This window comes from Mastigoproctus giganteus, chromosome 2 (genome assembly GCF_048544385.1).
Source record: "Mastigoproctus giganteus isolate SK-2022 chromosome 2, ASM4854438v1, whole genome shotgun sequence".
Taxonomy (NCBI): Eukaryota; Metazoa; Arthropoda; class Arachnida; order Uropygi; family Thelyphonidae; genus Mastigoproctus; species Mastigoproctus giganteus.
The window spans coordinates 37,499,189-37,523,104 of NC_143576.1; the positions used below are offsets into that span (position 1 = coordinate 37,499,189).

The 23,916-nt window shown below is 38.8% G+C and overlaps 1 protein-coding gene across 1 annotated transcript in view; it reads right to left on the bottom strand.

The window, feature by feature from the left end:
* LOC150089271 (spatacsin-like) overlaps positions 1-23,916 on the bottom strand; it is a 542,060-nt gene that overhangs the window by 54,060 nt on the left and 464,084 nt on the right. The window lies entirely within an intron of this gene.

A 23,916-nucleotide genomic window follows, 5' to 3' on the forward strand; every position in this document is an offset into this window, starting at 1 on the left:
AAATTTCGGGAGTACATCGTGTAAAGAAAGGATACACAGGACAGGAAGGGAGGACGGGTTATGCTTATGCTGCTAGTTAAGAAAGAAAAAATCTAAGGAAGTGCATCCAATTGACATTGCTGGAGAATGCAGTGTAACATAAGCCATGGGAAAGGGAAAATGAGAGTAGGTGTATGTTATAGGCCTAATGATTCTGATGAGTATAATGAACAATTGTGCAGAAAAATAGAGTGGGCCAATAAATCAGATAGACTTTTAATGGGGAATTTAAATTTCCAGGATATGACTGGAACTTGTGGGTTGGTAACTTGCACACTTGCAAGGCTTTTGTAGATTTATTGGATGATTGTTTTCTACAGCACCATGTTCAGGAGGCAACCAGAAGGAGTAATACTCTTGATCTTATTATAAGTAGTGATTCTTCATGCATTCATAATACAGATAAAGGAACCATTATAGATATTTAATTTCATAAATGTGAACTACAGTGATCTCAGATTTTTAAATTTTTTACAGGAGATCCAACTGATGATGTTACCAACAGAAAATTTTATATGGTAAGTTTTCAAAGAATTAATCTTGGAAGCTACTAGGCTTTTCATACCAACTAAGAAATACTGTTGAAGGTTTAGGCCTAAATAGATCTCAGATAAACTAATGAGACATGTGGCAGAGAAGAAAAATACATGGGTTACATATAAATTAACAGGTGACACAGAAGCCTATGGTAGATATAAGCTGGTATATAATCAAGTCACAAAGTAAGTTAGGCAAGCAAAGGCAGATTACAAGAAATCTTTGGCAAAGGATGCAATGAAAAACAGCAAAGAGTTCTTTACTTATGGAAACTCTAGAAGGAAAGGGATGAATCAGATTGGTCCGCTTGATATCAATGGTTCAACTGCTGGTGATCCTGCTCAGGTAGCTAACAAACTGAATGAGTATTTTGCATCTACACATGAGGAGTTATTCAGGGAGGGGATTGCCATAAGTGCATGAAACTCGGGAAGTGAGCTAAATGATTTTGTCATAACTGAGAGCAAAGCGAAGCAGAAATTGTTGAAGATAAATATAAGGAAGACACCTGGGGGAGTATGAGATCTATCCAGTTATATTAAAGGAGGCAGCAAAGGAAGTAAGCAAACATAGCCATAATTATGAGAGCTTCCTTGGACTCAGGGGAGGTACCCATGAATTGGAGATTGCAAATGTGACCCCAATTCACAAAGGAGGATCAAAGGGTGACACGAGTAATTACAGACCTGTTAGTTGAATTTCTGTTCAGGGAAGTTAATGGAGGCACTGGTTAAAGAAGTACTGCGGGAATTATCTAGTCCAATGTTCCCAAAACTGTGTTCCGTGCAATGGTAGTGTTCAGTGAGATGTGAAGTGTATGTACCGTGAAAAAACTTAATTTATAATTAAAAAAATAAAATTAATAAAGTTTGCAAATTTTTAGCATACAGCATGTTTATTTCATTACAAGTTTTAACATATATATATATATATATATCTTTCCCCCCCACCCGGTTATTAATATACTGGCACAGACTAATAAATCAAAGAGACCACAGAACACTTTATTTTGGTGTGCTTTTGTATAGAGAAGTATGCATAGAAGTAATGACAACTAATAAAAAGCAGCAATCTAGTGATCTAGCATTAGCATTAGCATTAGCATTAGTAGAGGCATATGATGCAAGAAAGCAAGCTTATTCAGCATCAGCCAAAAAAAAAGAAAAAAAAACAACCACTACTCCCATTTCACCCCTCAATTCGTTCGAAATACCTGTCCAGCTGAGCCTTAAATTTGTTTAGGCTATCAACTTCAAACAACAAGCAATGGAAGTCTATTCCACAAACCAACTGCCCGCTGGCTAAAGGCAAATTTCCGCACATCTATCCGACATCCGTCCTTCCTCAATTTGAATTTATGCCCTCTCAGGTGATTATTCTGAGCAAGAGGAAGAATTCCATCGGCATTGAGCATGCTCAAGCCATTCAAAGCCTTGTACACCTCTATCAGATCACCTCGGCGATGCCTAGTCTCCAGGCTCTGTAATTTGCAAAACTTAAGCCTTTCTTCGTAAGAGCAACCCTTTGTTCCATTCACTAATCTTGTTGCCCTTCTCTGTACTCGTTCCAGCAGCTCTACATCCTTCTTGAAATGAGGCCTCCAGACCTGTATACAGTACTCAAGGTGTGGCCTGACCAATGCCTTATACAAGGGAATAATCACATCCCTGTCCCTGCTAGAAAAATTCCTGTATATCATTGACAAGACACCATGAGCTACTCTTGCAGCTCGTCTGCACTGCTCAGAGAACTTCATATCTGCCTGCACAATTACCCCCAGGTCCTTTTCATTCTCTACCACTGTCAGCGTAGTACCACAGAGTTGATACGTTGATCTGGGGTTACTGTTTCCCATATGTAGTACTTTACATTTGTCAATGTTAAACTTCATTTGCCACCTCTCAGCCCATCTGCTCAACCTTTCCAGATCCTGTTGCAGCAGCATAGTATCAGTAGTGTCCTTAACAACCCTGCCAACCTTTGTATCGTCTGCAAACTTGGACATTAAGCCTGATACACCATCATCAATATCATTTATAAATACAGAAAACAACAATGGACCCAACACTGAACCCTGAGGAACTCCACTAATAACATTAGTCCACGTTGAGCAGTGTCCATTGATTACCACTCTCTGTCTTCTGCCACTCAACCATCCCTTTATCCATAGCAGCAATTTGCCTCGAATGCCACACTTCTCCAATTTGTGCAGCAGTCTTCCATGCGCAACAGTATCGAAAGCCTTTCTAAGATCCAAATATATAATATCAAAGTTATTCCCTGCATCCAGTTCTTTTGTGACTACATCATAGTATCCAATCAAATTGGTCAGACAAGACCTGCCCTTAACAAACCCATGCTGTGTCTGAGCTATAACTGAATTCTTGTCCAGATGATCCTGCAGTGCTTCTTTAACCAGTGCCTCCATTAATTTTCCTGGAACCGAAGTTAAACTAACAGGTCTATAATTACTTGTGTCAGCCTTTGATCCTCCTTTGTGAATTGGGGTTACATTTGCACATCTCCAGTCCATGGGTACCTCCCCTGAGTCCAAAGAAGCTCTCATAATTATGGCTAGGGGTTTGCTTACTTCCTTTGCTGCCTCCTTTAATATAACTGGATAGATCCCATCCACCCCGGGTGCCTTTTTTATGTTTATCCTCAACAATTTCTCCTCCACTTTCCTCTCAGTTATTAGAAAATCATCTAGCTCACTGCCAATGTTTACTTCACCTACGACATTCCCCTTCCTGAATAACTCCTCATGTGTGAATGTAGATGCAAAATACTCGTTTAGATTGTTAGCCACCTGAGCTGGATCCTCAACTGTTGAACCATCAACATCCAGTGGACCAATCTGATTCATCCCTTTCCTTCTTGAGTTTAAATAGGTAAAGAACTCTTTTCTGTTTTTCTTTGCATCCTTTGCCAAGGATTTCTCATAATCTGCCTTTGCCTGCCTAATCTCCTTTGTGACTTGGTTACAGACCAACTTATATCTATCATAGGCTTCCACGTCACCCATTAATTTGTATGTATCCCATGCATTTTTCTTCTCTGCCATATGTCTCATTAGTTCATCTGACAACCATTTAGGCCTGAACCTTGAACAATATTTCTTGGTTGGTATGTAAAGCCTGGTAGCTTCCAAGATTAGTTCCTTGAATGCTTCCCATTTTGAATTTGCTGTTGGTAACATCATCAGTTGGTCCCACTGTATAGAATTTAAATACTGTCTCAGACCAGCACAGTCTCCTTTACGAAAGCAAAAACCCTTCCCTTTACCTCTGATGGTAGTTACCTCCTTGAGTAAATCCCACTTCAGCACACTGTGATCACTGCCACCCAGTGGTTCATTTATCTGCAGATTCCTAATGCATGAAGAATCACTACTGATAATCAGATCAAGAGTATTACTCCCTCTAGTTGCCTCCCGAACATGCTGGTGTAGAAAACAATCATCCAATAAATCCACAAAAGCCTTGCTAGTGTGTGAGTGACCAACCCACAAATTCCAGTCAATATCTGGGAAATTAAAATCCCCCATTATAAGACTCTCTGATTTACTGGCCCACTCTATTTCCCTGTACAGTATCTTATTATACTCATCAGAGTCATTAGGCCTATAGCACACTCCTACTCTCAATGACAGTAAGATTTACCTATGCTTTACCTATGCTTATTTTTGATTTACCTATGCTTATGTCACACCAAAGTGACTCAACACTGCACTGTCCAGCGATGTCAACTGGCTTCACTTCCTTGGATTTTATGTGTTTTTTAACTAATAGCATAACCCCTCCTCCCTTCCTATCCTGTCTATCCTTTCTGTAGACGTTGTACTCCCCAAATTCCAGTTCTGCATTCCTTATATCTGTGTGACACCACGTCTCTGATATCCCAACAATATCTGCCTTTGATGTTTTGAGTAATACCTCAAATTCATCAAATTTATTTACTAAACTCCTAGCATTAGTGTACACGCAAGTATACATGCACCTGTTCCTATTCTTAGCTACCCTAACACAACCCATGTGTTTACTTGTACCGCAATGACTTCCAGCAGTCTCTGAAATATCCTGCATCTTGTTTTTCAGGCTTCTGCTCATTCCAATAGAAGCAGTGCAAGAATCTCTTTCACCTCTGCCCGTGGCTACTGTTAATCTATTAGTCTTTGTATCCCCCCAAACTAGCAGTTTTCCGACCCACCTAACACTGCCTCGATAGCATCAGCAAATATTCTTGCACCCTTTCTATTTAAGTGTATCCCATCCCTGTAGAAGCAATCTCTCCTGTTAACAAGTACAGTCCAGGCTGAAAAAAATTCTACCCCTTCAGCCTTGCACAATCTTTCCAGGGCCGAATTGATCGACAAGGCTCTCATCATATACTCCCTCCTATCGTGTCTGGGCAGAATTGCAGACACTTTCAAATTCAACCCTACTTCACGGCTTTTTTTCAACAGTGACCTGTACTTGTTAAGTAATTCCGCTGGTCTCCTACTCTTAATATCATTAGTGCCAACGTGTACAACTATATCACCTTTTGTGCCCTTAAAAGATGATATCTGCTCTACAACGTCATCAACCTTTGCCCCTGGCAGACATACCCTGGTCCTGTTCCACCTATCCTTTTTACAAAGCATGTTCCCCGTTTCCCTGACAATTGAGTCACCAACAACTACTAGTTCCTGTTGGACCAGCGCATTCTGCCTTGGGGGCTGCCTCTGTGTTGCAAGATGACCAAGTCCAAGCTCTGGTGTTGATGTGGGCAGCTGAGAGCTTGATGGGCCCCTCAATTTATTTCCTTCGAGGGCATCCACCCTGTCCTTCAAGGTCTCATATAGGCCCATAACAACGCCGAGTTGTCGCCTAATTTCCTTGCACTCCTTGCATCTTGCACACACAAAGACATCCCCCATGGCAGTATCATGTCCCGTACCCGATTGCTCCGCAAACATCAAGCAAACAGTGCATCTTAAAAGGCCGTGATTCAGGGGGCAACCGCCCCCCTCAGTTCTCCCCTGAGTCACAGCACTCCCATTAGCTTGAGCCTTTTGCTTTGCTGATCTGGTCAGAGTCATGATTTCGATTTAAATGTCAATAAAATTACAATTTCAGAACAAAATTAAAACCTTAAACTTGTATCTTAACACAGTTATAACGCTATATTTATTTTTCGGTATCGAGTGTTATCTACGAGTTCCCTTTATATAACTTCCGTATCAAGTATGTATTAATTATTTGCTACGTTTGTACTCTAAGTCGTTATATATATATAGTTAAAAGTACAATTTAATTGACAATGAAGTTTAACAAGATTAATAGATGTACTGATTAATTGACAATATTATATTATGCACTATACTATACAAAGCTAATGCTATCGAATTCCGGATATGCTGTATCGCGCTTCAGTAACGAGTGTTATCTACGAAATCCCTTTATATAACTTCTGTATCAAGTTATGTATTAATTATTTATTTTTACTAATTATTTATGTTCCGTAACCTAAGTGGTTATATGTATAGTTAAAATTACAATTTAATTGCCAATGAAGTTCGACAAGATTAATAGATTTTACTGATTAATTTTCACGTAGCAATGGCGGCCGTTTATGAACGGTAAACACGTGGATTTGATACCCTTTCCGATACTAAGTAATACCTACAAAATCTCTATCTAAGTTATTTTAACTTTAAGTACCGTAAATAGGAATATAAAGCTACTCTAGAAATAAGTTAATATGTCAATTTAAACTAATAAAGCAGTTTAAATTAGCATATTAGCATATAGTCCAAGCTCTGGTGTTGATGTGGGCAGCTGAGAGCTTGATGGGCCCCTCAATTTATTTCCTTCGAGGGCATCCACCCTGTCCTTCAAGGTCTCATATAGGCCCATAACAACGCCTAGTTGTCGCCTAATTTCCTTGCACTCCTTGCATCTTGCACACACAAAGACATCCCCCATGGCAGTATCATGTCCCGTACCCGATTGCTCCGCAAACATCAAGCAAACAGTGCATCTTAAAAGGCCGTGATTCAGGGGGCAACCGCCCCCCTCAGTTCTCCCCTGAGTCACAGCAAATCAACTCAATCAAATCAACTCGCAGATGCCTACTCTCCAGGTGCTGCAATTTGCAGAACTTAAGCCTTTCTTGTAAGAGCACCCCTTTGTTCCCCCTCACCAATCTTGTTGCCCTTCTTTGTACTCGTTCTAGCAACTCTACAACCTCCCTAAACTAATTAGCATATGTATACGATAAAAAAAGCAAGAAAGCAAAAAAAAAAAAAAAAAAACTTCCCATTTCACTGATCCATTTGTTCCAAATGTTTGCCTAGTTCTGCCTTGAATTTATTTGAGCTATCAACTTCCACAACAACAGACGGAAGTCTCTTCCAGCCATCAACTACCCTCTGGCTAAAGGAAAATTTACACACATCTATTCTAAAACTGTCTTTCCTCAATTTGAAACTGTGCCCCCTCGGATTCTTAATCTGAGCAAGAGGAAGAATCCCATCAGCATTCAGCTTGCTCAACCCATTCAAGGCCTTATACACCTCAATCAAATCAACTCGCAGATGCCTACTCTCCAGGTGCTGCAATTTGCAGAACTTAAGCCTTTCTTGTAAGAGCACCCCTTTGTTCCCCCTCACCAATCTTGTTGCCCTTCTTTGTACTCGTTCTAGCAACTCTACATCCTCCCTAAAACGAGGCCTCCAGACCTGTAAACAGTACTCTAGGTGTGGCCTAACCATTGCCTTGTATAATCACCTCCCTATCCCTGCTAGCAAAATTCCTATATATAATTGACAAGACTCCATGACCTGCCCTGGCAGCCCATCTGCACTGCTCAGCAAACCTCATATTTGACACAATTACCCCCAGTTCTTTCACTTTCCACTTCCCTGGGTGTAGTAAAACAGAGTTGGTATGTTTCTCTTCGGCTACTGCTACCCATATGCAGTAGTTTGCATCTGTCAATGTTAAACTTCAGTTGCCACTTTCAGCACATTTCCCCAACTTATCTATATCCATTTGGACTTGCATACTTCCTTTACTGTCGTTAACAACCCTGCCACCCTTTGTATCATCTGAAAACTTGGACATTAAACCTGATATACCTTCATCAATATTATTTATAAATATACAACACAACAATGGGCCCAACACCGAACCCTGAGGAACTCCACTAATAACATTTATCCACGAAGAGCAGTGTCCATTGATTACCACTCAACCATCCCTTTATCCATTGCAGCAACTTGCTCTTAATGCCATATTGCTAGTCTACCAGGTGCAACAGTAACAAAAGCTTTCCTGAAATCTAAGTATATGATAACAAAATTATTTTTGGAATTCAGTTCATTTGTGACCACCCAATAGTACCCATTCAAATTGGTCAGACAAGACCTCCCAATAACAAACCCATGCTATGTCTTAACTGTTACTGTAGTCCTATCTAGATGATCTTGCAATGCTTCTTTAAACAGTGATTCCATTATTTTCTCCGGAATACAAGAAAAACTAACAGGTCTATAGTTAAGTGTTGTGGTGGTATTAGTAGTAGTGGCATGTGATGCAAGAAAGCAAAAAAAAATTTTACAAAACAAATTTCTCTAACTGTTTGTCCAGTTCCTCCTTAAATTCATTTAACCTATCAACTTCCACAAAGACAGATGGAAGTTTCTTCCAGCAATTAAGCACCCGCTGGCTAAAGGCAAATTTCCGCACATCTATTCTACATCTGTCTTTCCTCAATTTGAATTTATGCCCCTTTAGGTTCATAATCTGAATAAGTGGAAGAATCCCATCAGAATTCAGCGTGCTCAACCCATTCAAGGCCTTATACACCTCAATCAGATCACCTTGCAGGTGCCTAGTCTCTAGCTGCTGCAATTTGCAGAACTTAAGCCTCTCTTGATAAGAGGATCCATTCATTCCCATCATCAATCTTGTTGCCCTTCCCTGTACATGCACAAGCAAATCTACATCCTTCCTAAAATGAAGCCTCCAGACCTGTACGCAGTACTCAAGACATGGCCTGATCATTGCCTTATATAAAGGGACAATCACCTCTTTTTCCCTGCTAGCAAAATTCCTATATATCATTGACAAAATCCCATGACCTGCCCTGAAAGCCTGTCTGCATTACTCAGAAAACTTCATATCTGAATGCACAATTACTCCCAGGTCTTTTTTATTTTCTACCTCCTTAAGTGTAGTTCCACACAGTTGGTACGTTTCTCTGGGCTTACTTCTACCCATATGCAATAATTTACATTTGTCAAGGTTAAACTTCAGTTGCCACTTCTCAGCCCATCTGCCCAAAGTTTCTAGATCCTGTTGCTGTAGCACACTGCCCTTACTGTCATTAAAAACCCTGCCAACCTTTGTATCATCTGCAAACTTTGACGCTAAGCCTGATATTACGTCATCAATATCATTGATAAATAAACGAAACAAAAGGGGACCCAACATCGAACCCCATTGGACTCCACTAATAACATTAGTCCATGAAGAGCAGCACCCACTGATTACCACCTTCTGTTTTCTCCCACTCAACACCATCCTTTTATCCATTGTAGCAATTTACTCTTAATACAATTCTGCTCCAATTTGTACAGTAGTCTTCCATGCACAACAGTGTCAAAAGCTTTCCTGAAATCCAAATATATGATATCAAAATTATTTTTTTCATCCAGTTCCTTTGTAACCACATCATAATAACCAATCAAATTTGTCACACAAGACTTTCCCTTAACAAACCCATGCAGTGTCTGAATTATTTCTGCAGTCTTATCTAGATGATCTTGCAATGCATTTTTAACCAGTGACTCCATTATTTTACCCGGAACAGAAGTTAAACTAACTGGTCTGTAATTACTCGTGTCACCTTTCGATCCCCCTTTGTGAATTGGGGATACATTTGCACATCTCCAGTCCATGGGGGACCTCTACTGAGTCCAAGGATGCTCTCATAATTACAGCTAAGAGTTTGCTTACTTCCATTGCCACCTCCTTTAACCCCTTCCCGGAATATTTTTTTCCGAAAAATGTGCTGTAACAGATCAACTTTTTTTATTTTACAGATCCAAAGTACACATCATGTGAATACTCACTGTATAGTTTTTTGTATTTTTTATTAATTTTTTCGTAGAAAATACATGGGAGTAATTAACCCATTTGGGCTATCCCGAGTTATCTCATGTACGCCAAAAATTGTGCAAATTATACAGATTTTTTTAACAAATTAGCGCTTGAGCTAAAAGAAAGGCACAGAAAAAGTCTTCATTACTATTATATAAATAAATTTAAAAAATCAAGTGGAATGCACAAGCAGTAATCATGAACTAACTACATTCAGTTGTTTTTGTTTTTGTTTGGTTTTTAGGAGCATTAGCAACTAAGGCCATATTGCTCCGGGAATATGCAATGGTCAATCCCTGACCTTTCCGCATCCTCCGTATTTGGTGGTGACGGGCTCGAACCCCGGTGTAATCAAGAAGCATGTGTTAGCACTGTGTTACTGCTCCTTCCTCCTTCCCACCTGGCTATGGAGGCACGTTTCTAGGAGCATTAGCAACTAAGGCCATATTGCTCCGGATATATGGGGTGGTCATTCCTTCACCTTTACGCATTCTCTGTATTTGGTAGTCACGGGCTCAAACCCCGGTCTAATTAAGAAGCGTGTGTTGCACACTGCTGCTCCTCCGCACGTGGCTACGGAGGTGCCTAAACTACATTCGGACACAAGGCCGCCACAAGTGGACAGGCGAGGTAAGCTTCGCTTACGGGTGGCAGTTCAAGAGGGCACCGAAATATTTTTATTTTTATTGTTTTTGTGAATTATTTTCGTGGGTTAAGTATTCTGCATTTAGGACGGCAAATTATATTTTGCTTACTGGCGGCACAGGAACGTGTGCTACTTATGATGCATTAAAATGCATCTGTTGATGTCAGAATGCTACAAAAACACACACTGGTGCTACTTTGAGTGATGATTCTTCACAGATGAAATCCCTTCCATTTACTACTCTTACTACTTGTTCCAGCAGCCCATAGAAGAGGCCCAAGAGAAGCCCCCACAGAAATGGTCTAAAGCAGACATAAAGGACCCTCGCAAATGTAAGTGGCAAATGTGTTAAACAAATGGCCAATTACCTTTCAGAGAGGCCACCACCAGGGCAACAATAAAAAGGCAAGTTTGTTCCGAAGTAAGAATTATGCAATTTGGTCCTTGAGGTTGTCACAGACATTCTCGCAGATATGCCAAACAAGTTGTACTTGTTACCTGGGAGTCTAAAACGCTGATGGAACTGATATTCGGGTGACACTCAAGTTAAGTGGACCCAATTTAGGCGAAGTCCAGACGATCTATCACAGCCAAATCCTCTGCTTGCACCTTCATGATAGTGGTACTGTTAGTAATCCTGGGTATACCCTCTATGCACAATGGGTGATAACCCAGGTGTGAACCAACGTAAGCAGGGATCAAGGTGTGGCGCCCACACCACACCACATGGAGTAATGCTGCCACTCCATGTTACCAGGCAGTACTAGGTGATAGATGACTCTCATCAACTGGTGCAATATCATCACTATGCTTATTGGAGGCTTGAAGTGGTGGAACCCATTTTTAGTCTCCAGAGCTAAGATCTGGTCAATACTTCCCCAGTTTTCCATCATGCAGTATGATTGATGACTTTTGAGGTTATGATGAACATCGTGGCGAGATCCAATATTCCTTACATTTCAAGGGTACAGCTCTAAAACGGTGTTTACAGGCCGGCCGCTAGTTAGCACACCGGACTGAAACTATTGGTAACTCTCTAGGAAGCTTCCAGATCATCTAGTATAATCTTGCTACCACTACTCTGCCCGATAGTGACTGGAGGGAGTCCGAGTAGTGTGTATGCAGGGGGAATTGTCAAGGCCACATTATGTCAAGGATCTGGGTATATTCTTACCATGTGTACGCCATATCCAAAAATTTCATTACTTCATACAGCATGTCCCACCCACTTTTTCTTACTATTGAATACACCATGAATTGTCAAACTAATAGCGCAAGCTTATCTGCGAAAAGATCTAAACCTCCCAAACACTTCCTAATTTATTTCACAAATATACATGGTCCCAATGATGTCCGTTTCCACTTGCAGTCTGCCAAACCCCATGTAATTTTTCTGATAGAATCTCAGTTATTGGTTGATTCAACTACTGCTCATCTCAGATGCCCAAATTATTCTCTGTATAATTCCTTTTGTCTCAAAGGTGGTACTTGTGCATATGTCAATTCTGATATTTCCTGTCAGAGACTAGGAAATTTGGAATCTCCTCTCTTTGATCTTTTCTACCTTAACATCTCTCTACCTCACTGTGTCAAATTCATCTGTTGTCTCTACCATTCTCCCAACTCCCTTGACTTGACTTTCTCCAGTTCAACTTTCCTAACAGTGAGGTAATTTTCGTTGGTGATTTTAATGTTCACAACTCTAGTTGGCTTCCATTTTCTAGTCACACCGACCCAGCTGGTCGGGATGCTGAGGCTTTTGCAATTACTAATGACATTGCACAGATTGTTCATTTACCTACAAGAATACCGGACAATCCTAATCATACAGCCTAATCCCACTCATACACTTGATCTTTTTCTCACAAACAACCCTTCTAAGTACACGGTCGAAGTGATAGGTCCTTTAGGCACTTCAGATCACAACTTGATGATTATCTCTTCTCCAATGGAACCTTTATCTCATGGCTATTCCCAACCTCGTGTTGTTTGGCATTACAAGAATGCAAAATGGGATGACCTACGAGATTTCTTTTCTTCTTTTCCTTGGTTGGATTACAGTTTCAAAACTTCTGATGTCAACGTTGGCTAAGATCGTGTCAGTGAAATTATTCTTGCAGGAATGGAATCCTTTATCCCACACTCCACTTTAAAACCTCGTACTTTATCTAAACCTTGGTTTTCCAATAAATGTGCTAAGGCTGTTCAAGAGAAGAATGTTGCATATCGTAATTGGCTTGTTTCTAATTCTTCAGTTTCATTTTCTGCCTACACCAAAGCTCGCAACAATTGTAAATCAGTTATTAATCAGTCCAAACTAGAGTTTGAACAGGCTAGGAGTAGAAAACTTGCTTCTTGCCCTAATGGCAGCCGAGCATTCTGGTTTCTCGCCAAAGCTATTGGCCGCAACTTTTGCCCATATCTGCTCCCACCTTTGTCCAAACCAGATGGTTCTGTTGTCACTTCAGCCAAGGATAAAGCTGACCTGCTAGCATCCCATTTTTCTTCCAACTAATGTATTAATGATCTTGGTAAAATGCCTCACCATTCTCAACAGTCTCTATTCAATGCCTCCTGTAGCCTTCCATCAAAAAGGATGTCAGAAGGATTTTGACAAATCTTGATACTAAGAAAGCTCCACCAGGTCCTGGTGGTATTTCTCCACTTGTTCTCAAAATCTGTGCTCCTGAACTTACTCCTATTCTTTGCTGCCTTTTTCAATTTCTTATTCCAAAGGTATTTTATCTTCTGCTTGGAAATTTGCTCATATCCAGCCAGTTTCTAAAAAGGGTGACAAATCACTCCCATGTGATTTGTCAATTATCGTCCCATTGCAATTACGTCTACTCTTTCTAAAGTAATGGAGAAATCAATAAACTGCCAACTCTTAAACTACCTAGAAACCTCCCGTCTGATCAACGATCGCCAGTAAGGATTCCGTCATTGTCGATCCACTAGTAATATTCTGGCTTATGTTACCCATTTATGGACTAATTCAATGGAAAGGTTCGGTGAAACACAAGTAGTTCCTTTTGACATCTCAAAGATTTTCAATCGTGTTTAGATTAAAGGTTTCTAAACAAGCTTCCATTTTATTGTCTGCCAACTGTTTTTTGTAATTGGTTATCCAGTTTTCTCTCTGATCGCTTACTGAGGGTGATGGTAGATGGCAGATGGCTCTCTGTCTTCTAACTTCTCCACTAATGCCAGTGTCTCCCAAGGTTCAGTTCTTTCCCGCACTCTTTTCCTCTTGTATATTAATGACCTTCTTCCATTGACTGGAAATCCTATCCATAGCTTTGCTGATTATAGCACATTGCATTCCACTTTTCATTTTGAGAAACCTTGCCCTGTTCAATCAGCTTCAAGTTATAGACAATCTGCTACCAATTCCTTAAATGCCGATCTTCAGGTAATTCTCCAGTGGAGCAAAGACCACTTAGTTGATTTCAACCCTTCGAAAACTGAGTCTTGTCTTATATCTCGCAAAAAGGATTCTTCTGCTCCTATGCTTATCTTTGGTGACACTTTGATTTCTAGGCAAAATGATATATCTCTTCTGGGGATTACCCTGACTTCTAATCTCTCTTGGCACAAGCACATTACAAATATTGCTTCCTCTGCATCTAAAAAACTTGGTTTTCTCTTTCGCTGTCGGCATTACTTTTCTTCCAAACAGCTGATCACTCTGTATAAATTACAAATCCGCCCTGCCATAGAATATTGTTCCCACATCTGGAGTGGTGCTCCCAAAACCTCTCTCAGACTTCTTGATTCCATTCAGAAGAGGGCAGTTAGGTTAATTAATGATTCATCTCCAACAGAGTCTCTCCACTCACTGTCTTATAGATGTACTGTTTCTGCTGCATGCCTTTTCTAAAGATATTTCCATGGGCATTCTTCTTCTGAATTGGCTTCTATAATACCCGCTCTCTCGTTCAAAAACAGTCTGAACATGTGCAGCCACCAGTCAACATCCATTTACTGTCCAACTTCAAACTCACAGAATGAACTTTTCATCTTCCTTGTTTATTCATCAAACTGCCGTTTGCTGGAACAACCTTCTTTCATACGTATTTCCTGAAAATTACAGTCTACAGAAGTTCAAGTCCAATGTCAACAAATATTTTCTTTCGTCTTCTGAACCTCCAGCCTAAGCATGGTACTAAGTACTATAGGTTCTATTACCTCTCGTGTTTGGGGTTCACATAAAAAAAAAAAAAAAAAAAAAAGATACCTGCTCAGCACAAAATACAGATAATACAGTGAAATACTCCTGAAAATATATTATAATTTCTCTGTTTTATTTCTATACATTACAGGATACAAAAGCCCATATGGAAAAATTATACATACAAATAATACATTTAATGATATATAACCAATGTTTTTGGTTTCCCACTCCATATTGACACCACTGAAGAGAAGATCTAGTGAATGACCTTGAGCTGCCTCTTGTTTTTTGCTCTGCTGTACTTATAATGGCAGCAAAAACAAACTTGGCAATCTTTAATATTACATGTGAGAAACTGATTGAATTTCTCCATACATTACTAAAAGTAAAATGTTGAATAAACTGATAAATATTGCACATACATTGTTATAATTATTCCTTAAGAAAAAAAGTTTTTTTTTTTATACTCCAATGTGAAAGTATTTTATCTTTAAAGTACACTTATCGATATTGTCTCTGATACAATATTGGCATGCACCTAAAATTCACATTTTAGTACATCAAAACATTTGTTGTGACTGTTTATTTCAATTGTTTACATTTAAGCAATTTAACTGCTATTTACATTTTTAAGTTTGTGCATTTTAAATGTTAATAAAATGCACTACCTTTTAATGATTATAAACTGTTACAGATATAAATACATTTGGTTATTAGTGCTTAAACAATCACTGAAATGCATTTTTCCAAAACTGCTGAATCACTGGATATACCTCTCTAAAATCCAGAAAATTTTAAAATCATAATCTTCAAGGGTGCCAGATCTTAAACAGTTGTGTATATATTAAATGTACGAGTATAAGTCTGTCACCCATAAAAATTTAAGACCATCGCACACTGTCATTATTAGTTAAAATCTACTCGCAAGCAGAGGGTGCAGGCAGATGTTTTAAAAACAACAACAAATGAAGCAAATTTTATTTCATAAGATGTGGGGCAATCAAATAGTATACACCAAACCAATAAAAGATATCCAGTTTCACACAAGTAAGGGCTGAGCCAAAATAACTTCTCTCCACGTTGGCACTAATGATATTAAGAGTAGGAGCCCGGCAGAATTACTTAACAAATAAAAGACAATGCATGAGTTAGGGTCGAATTTGTAGGTGTCTGCAATTCTGCCCTGACATGATAGGAGGGTATATATGATGAAAGCCTTGTCGATCAATTCGGCCCCGGAAAGGTTGTGCAAAGCTCAAGAGGTAGAATTTTTTTCAGCCTAGTCTGTACTTGTTAACAGGAGAGACTGCTTCTACAGGGATGGGATACACTTAAATAGAAAGGGTGCAAGAATATTTGCTGATGCTATTGAAGCAGTGTTAGGTGGGTCGGAAAACTGCTAGCTTGGGGGGGGAGAATACAAGGACTAATAGATTAACAGTAGCCACTGGCAGAGGTGAAAGTGATTCTTGCACTGTTTCTATTGGAATGAGCAGCAGCCTGAAAAACAAGATGCAGGGTATTTCAGAGATTGCTGGGAGTCATTGTGGTACAAGTAAATGCATGGGTTGTGTTACGGTAGCTAAGAATAGGAACAGGTGCTTGTATACTTGCGTGTACACCAATGCCAGGAGTTTGCTAAATACACTTGATGAATTTGAGGTATTGCTCAAAACATCAAAGGCAGATATTGTTGGGATATCAGAGACGTCGTGTCACAGAGATATAAAGAATGCAGAACTGGAATTTGGGGAGTACAATGTGTAGAGAAAGGACAGACAGGACAGGAAGGGAGGAGGGTTTATGCCAGTGGTTTTCAACCTTTTTTTAATAATGGCACCCTTAAGTAATTTATTTTATTTTGCGGCACCCCTACTCAATACTCAATTTTCTGTCAGTTAGGTCCGATTTTCTCTCTCTCTCTCTCTCTATATATATATATATACTATCATTGAATTATATTGAATAAAGTTAAATTATAATAAAATGAATAAATAATTAAGCATTCATTAGAGGCAGCGACATGCAATTCCTCCATATGAAGCTGAAATACATCCATTATTCTAAATTAAATAAAACATAAGCCAGTAGTATGGCAAAAACTGTAGAGCGAAAATTAACATAAAAATAACCCAAATAAACAATCGAACGAAAAGAAAGAATAGATATAAATAGTAGCCCAGAAACCCTAATATAATTTCGATCTTTAAATCCAATTAACAAAAACTATACAAATTTTAGGATAATGCCAATTAGTTATTAATTTAGCGGTACCCCCCCGAGAGGTACCAGTTCCAAAAGACGTGAAATATCACCCAAAGAGGATTAAAGGAACTACCAAACGATAACAAAATCAAAATAAACTAAAATAAAATAGACTGACCATCATGCCCCATATCGACAGAGGACCACGAGGCCAATAATGGTCATGGAATCTCTGCATTTCAATCGTCATACAAAACATCGCAAAGGCGGAAATATCGAAGAACCAAACCACCCTTCCATTCTCCGATAGATCAACCAATGCAGAGGATTTGCATGGCGGTGGTCCTTATGCAGCGAAAATAAACTATAGAACAGACAGCACTCTAAAGCAGAGCCACACCACTGACATACTGTAAGCTGAATCAGCTTATATTAAAGAAAAAAAGGAAATAGATGGCGGCACAGGCGTTGCTAAATTAGCATATCGACCCATTACTATTGAATTATATTAAATGTTGACGAAAATTAAATTATAATAAAAAATTAAAATAATTAAGCATTCATTAGAGGCAGCAACTTGCAATTCCTCCATATGAAGCCGAAATATATACTATCATTGAATTATATTGAATAAAGTTAAATTATAATAAAATGAATAAATAATTAAGCATTCATTAGAGGCAGCGACATGCAATTCCTCCATATGAAGCTGAAATACATCCATTATTCTAAATTAAATAAAACATAAGCCAGTAGTATGGCAAAAACTGTAGAGCGAAAATTAACATAAAAATAACCCAAATAAACAATCGAACGAAAAGAAAGAATAGATATAAATAGTATATATATTTATTCTTGTATATATATATATTTCTAGTATATATATTTATTTATAAATGAATAATTATTTATTCATTTTATTATAATTTAACTTTATTCAATATAATTCAATGATAGTATATATTTCGGCTTCATATGGAGGAATTGCAAGTTGCTGCCTCTAATGAATGCTTAATTATTTTAATTTTTTATTATAATTTAATTTTCGTCAACATTTAATATAATTCAATAGTAATGGGTCGATATGCTAATTTAGCAACGCCTGTGCCGCCATCTATTTCCTTTTTTTCTTTAATATAAGCTGATTCAGCTTACAGTATGTCAGTGGTGTGGCTCTGCTTTAGAGTGCTGTCTGTTCTATAGTTTATTTTCGCTGCATAAGGACCACCGCCATGCAAATCCTCTGCATTGGTTGATCTATCGGAGAATGGAAGGGTGGTTTGGTTCTTCGATATTTCCGCCTTTGCGATGTTTTGTATGACGATTGAAATGCAGCGATTCCATGACCATTATTGGCCTCGTGGTCCTCTGTCGATATGGGGCATGATGGTCAGTCTATTTTATTTTAGTTTATTTTGATTTTGTTATCGTTTGGTAGTTCCTTTAATCCTCTTTGGGTGATATTTCACGTCTTTTGGAACTGGTACCTCTCGGGGGGGTACCGCTAAATTAATAACTAATTGGCATTATCCTAAAATTTGTATAGTTTTTGTTAATTGGATTTAAAGATCGAAATTATATTAGGGTTTCTGGGCTACTATTTATATCTATTCTTTCTTTTCATTCGATTGTTTATTTGGGTTATTTTTATGTTAATTTTCGCTCTACAGTTTTTGCCATACTACTGGCTTATGTTTTATTTAATTTAGAATAATGGATATATATATATATATATATATATATATATATATATATATATAATATTAAAAAATATATGTTATATGAAAGGTATTACAACAATATAATTAAATAAATTACATTTCATAATACAAATTACATATATAGAGTATATAATAATTTTATTCTTTATATAGAGGTACTAAGTAAACATCAATTATAGATCACCTCAAAATTAAAATGATACTGTACACCTTTTTTTATAATGAAATAAACATATAAATTTAAAAAAATAAGTTTAAGTAACTTAAACCCAAATTACATGACACACACATGGAATGTTGTTGCGGCACCCTAAGATGCCGCGGCACCCCGGTTGAAAACCACTGGGTTATGCTATTAGTTAAGAAACACATAAAATCCAAGGAAGTGAAGCCAGTCGACATCGCTTGACAGTGCAGTGTTGAGTCAGTTTGGTGTGACATAAGCATTGGGATATCAAAATTGAGAGTAGGAGTGTGCTATAGGCCTAATGACTCTGATGAGTATAATAAGAAACTGTACAGGGAAATAGAGTGGCCCAGTAAATCAGAGAGTCTTATAATGGGGGATTTTAATTTCCCAGATATTGACTGGAATTTGTGGGTTGGTCACTCACACATTAGCAAAGCTTTTGTGGATTTATTGGATGATTGTTTTCTACATCAGCATGTTCGGGAGGCAACTAGAGAGTAAGATACTTGATCTGATTATCAGTAGTGACTCATCATGCATTAACACTATGCAGATAAAGGAACCACTAGGTGGCAGTGATCACAGTGTGTTGAAGTGGGATTTACTCAAAGAGGTAACTACCATCAGGAGTAAAGGGAAGGGTTTTTGCTTACGTAAAGGCTACTACGATGGTCTGAGACAGTATTTAAATTCTATACAGTGGGACCAACTGATGATGTTACCAAAAGCAAATTCAAAATGGGAAGCATTCAAAGAATTAATCTTGGAAGCTACTAGGCTTTACATACCAACTAAGAAATATTGCTCAAGGTTTAGGCCTAAATGGATGTCAGATGAACTTATGAGACGTATGGCAGAGAAGAAAAATGCATGGGATACATATAAATTAATGGGTGACATGGAAGCCTATGATAGATATAAGCTGGTCTGTAACCAAGTCACAAAGGAGATTAGGCAAGCAAAGGCAGATTACGAGAAATCTTTGGCAAAGGATGCAAAGAAAAACAGAAAAGAGTTCTTTACCTGTGTAAACTCCAGAAGGAAAGGGATGAATCAGATTGGCCTACTGGATATTGATGGTTCAACAGTTGAGGATCCCGCTCAGGTAGCTAACAAACTAAACAAGTATTTTGCATCTACATTCACACATGAGGAGTTATTCAGGAAGGGGAATCCTAGAGGTGGAGTAAACTCTGGCAGTGCACTAGATGATTTTGTAATAACTGAGAGGAAAGTGAAGGAGAAATTTTTGAGGATAAACATAAAAAAGGCACCCGGTGTGGATGGGATCAATCTAGATATATTAAAGGAGGCAGCAATGGAAGTAAGCAAAACCCTTAAACATAATTATGAGAGCTTCTTTGGACTCAGAGAGGTACCTATAGAGTGGAGATGTGCAAATGTGACCCCAATTCACAAAGGAGGATCAAAGGCTGACACAAATAATTATAGACCTGTTAGTTTAACTTCTGTTCCAGGAAAATTAATGGAGGCACTGGTTAAAGAAGCATTGCAGGGTCATCTAGACAAGACTTCAGTTATAGCTCGGACACAGCATAGTTTTGTTAAGGGAAAGTCTTTTCTGACCAATTTGATTGGATTCTATTATGTGGTCACTAAAGAACTGGATGCAGGGAATAACTCTGATATTGTATGTTTGGATCTTAGAAAGGCTTTTGATACTGTCTGTTCCACATGGAAGCCTGCTGCACAAATTGGAGGAGTGTGGCATTGGAGGCAAATTGCTGCTATGGATAAAGGGATGGTTGAAGGGGAGAAGACAGAGAGTGGTAATCAATGGACATTGCTCATCGTGAACTAATGTTATTAGTGGAGTCCCTCAGGGTTTAGTGTTGGGTCCATTGTTGTTTTCTCTATTTATAAATGATATTAATACAAAAGTTGGCAGGGTTGTTAAGAACACTACTGACAGTATGCTGCTGCAACAGGATCTGGAAAGGTTGAGCAGATGGGCTGAGTGGTGGCAAATGAAGTTTAACATTGACAAATGTAAAGTACTACATGTGGGAAGCAGTAACCCCAGAGCAACGTATCAACTCTGTGGTACCACACTGACAGTGGTAGAGAATGAAAAGGATCTGGGGGTAATTGTGCAGGCAGATATGAAGTTTTCTGAGCAGTGCAGACAGTCTGCAAGTGCTATAAAAATACAGGAATTTTTATAGCAGGGATAAGGAGGTGATTATCCTCTTGTATAAGGCAATGGTCAGGTCACACCTTGAGTACTGTATCCAGGTCTGGAGGCCTCATTTTAAGAAGGATGTAGAGATGTTGGAACAAGTACAGAGAAGGGCAACAAGATTAGTGAAAGGAACAAAGGGTTGCTCTTATGAAGAAAGGCTTTAGTTTTGCAAATTACAGTTGTTTGTTGTTTTGGTTTTTAGGAGCATTAGCAACTAAGGCCATATTGCTCCGGGATATGCGGTGGTCATTCCCTGACCTTTCCGCATCCTCCATATTTGGTGGTGACGGGCTCGAACCCCGGTCTAATCAAGAAGCGTGTACTATGCACTGCTGCTCCTTCCCACCTGGCTACGGAGGCGCCGCGCAAATTACAGTGTCGGGAGACTAGGCACCTGCGAGGTGATCTGATTGAGGTGTATAAAGCCTTAAATGGTTTGAGCCTGCTCAATATGGATGGGATTCTTCCTCTTGCTCAGAATAATCGCTTGAGTGGGCATAAATTCAAATTGAGGAATGACTGTTGTAGGATAGATATGCGGTAGTTTGCCTTTAGCCAGCGGGTGGTTGATTGGTAGAACAAACTTCCATCTGTCGTAGAAGTTGATAGCTTAAATAGATTCAAGGCAGAACTTCACAAACATCTGCAGCGAGTGGATGGATAAAATAAGGGGTTTTTTTTTTTTGGTTGATGCTCTATAAGCTTGCTTTCTTGCATCATGTGCCTTTGCTAATGCTAATGCTGATTTGTTTCTTGTTTATTCCATAATATTGGTAATATGCAGTATATCAGCACATTGGCAAATATGGTGGTTTATGTATTCTACATAATTGGGCTACATTGGGTACATCACAGAGAATATAACCAACCTGGAGAAGGTGCATATCACAGATGTTTTATATTAGTTTGTATTGCTTTAGGACAAGATTAATCGTATCATATATGGGGGGGGATAGAAAAGGATTTAGCCCAGTATCAGTACATCTGGTACTGGGCTAAAACCTTTACAGATTTATAGACGTAAATATATTCAGTTGTTAGCGCTTAAATAATCACTGAAATGCACTTCTCCCAAACTGCTGAATCACTAGATATACCTCTCTAGAATTCAGAAAATGTTTTCTTAGAATCAAAAATGTTTTCATAAAAGACAATACTCCAATCTGTTCTATGAATGTTCTTGTGTGTTCACTGAAATCACGTTTGTAACTGAAACCTTCTCCTTTACATAAATGAAGATAGAAATTTTTGGGAGAATCAAGCACTATGCAATAATTGAGTACCTTCATTTAAAGGGAACGTTGCTGAAAGAACTTCATAAAGACATGCAGCAAACATTAGAAGAATCTTATCCTATATACACCACTGTCAAAAACCGGGTGGCAGAATTTAAGCTAGGAAGAGACAGTATTGAAGATGCTGTTGTTGTTTGGTTGGTTTTTAGGAGCATTAGCAACTAGGGCCATATTGCTCCGGGATATGCGGTGGTCATTCCCTGACCTTTCCGCATCCTCCGTATTTGGTGGTGATGGGAGTGAACCCCGGTCTAATCAAGAAGCGTGTGCTATGCATTGCTGCTCCTTACCACCTGGCTATGGTGGCTTCTGTATTGAAGATGCACCCCCAGTGCGAGATGTTGGAAATTTTGTGTCAACACAGTGTTACCGTGTTGACACCTGCAAATGTGGATGCCATTCATGACCTAATCATGAATGAATGCAGAATAAAATTGAAGCACACAGAACCAACATTCAACATCTTCCATGAGCTAGCTCCCAATATTGTGGTGAATGTTTCAGGAACAAAGAATGTTTCTTCAAGGTTCTCACTCTTTCCACATGTGATCTGCATAAATGCAGACCAGAAGTGGAAAGAGTGAGTTGCTGTCAAGAGATTGTACAGCAGTTTGAAGCTAATGAAACTCAATTTTTGGGGCAGTATGTCACTATGAGGAATTGAAGCTCAAGATAAGTGGAAAATTGACTAATACAGTCATTTTGCATCATCTCTGGCTCACATGGCATTTGTGGCTCAGGCAACACTGCATGAATATGGATTCCAGATATTATAGCATATGCCCTACTCACCAGATTTGGATACACCAGTTTATTTTCTATTTCCAAATCTCCAAAGAGGCTTGAAAGGACAAAAATTCAACAATGACAATGCTGTGATGGAGGCAGTCAACTATTTCAGTCAAAATCTGAATTTTATTTGTGCAGATAATAAAACCTATTGGATTGTGACAAATTGTGTTGACTTAAAGGAGGGGGAGCTAAGCTTAAAATATAAATAGGTTTTCAGAACTTTCCAGCATTCATTAGCATTAGCTGTAGTAGAGGAATATGATGCAAGAAAGCAAGCTTATATAGCATCAGCCAAAAAAAAAATCTTCCCATTTCACCCATCCATTCACTCTATATGTTTGTCTAGAAGATATGTCCGTCTTATTTAAGTTGCTGACCCCCCCACTGTAACATATGGAAGTTTGTTCCAACTATCAACCACCCGCTGGATAAAGGCAAATTTCTGCACATCAATTCTACAATTGTCTTGCCTCAATTTGAATTTATGCCCCCTCAGGTGATTAATCTAAGCAAGAGGAAAAATCCCACTAGCACTGAGTTTGCTCAATCCATTCAAGGTCTTATACACCTCAATTAGCTCACCTAGCAGGTGCCTAGTCTCCAGAAGCTGCAATTTTCATAACTTAAACCTTTCTTAGTAACACCAAACCTTTGTTCCCCTCGCCAATCTCGTCGCCGTTCTCTGTACTCGTTCCAGCAGCTCTACATCTTTCCTAAAATGAGGCCTCCAGACCTGTATACAGTACTCAAGGTGTTGCCTGACCATTGTCTTATACAAGGGGACAACACTCCCTTATCCCTGCTAGCAAAATTCCTGTATATCATTGACAAGACACCATGATCTACTCTTCAACCTTTTTGAGCTGCTCAGAAAATTTCATATCTGACTTAACAATTACCCCCAGGTCCTTTTCAATCTCCACTACCCTGAGTGTAGTACCACCCAAGTGATACGTTACTCTGGA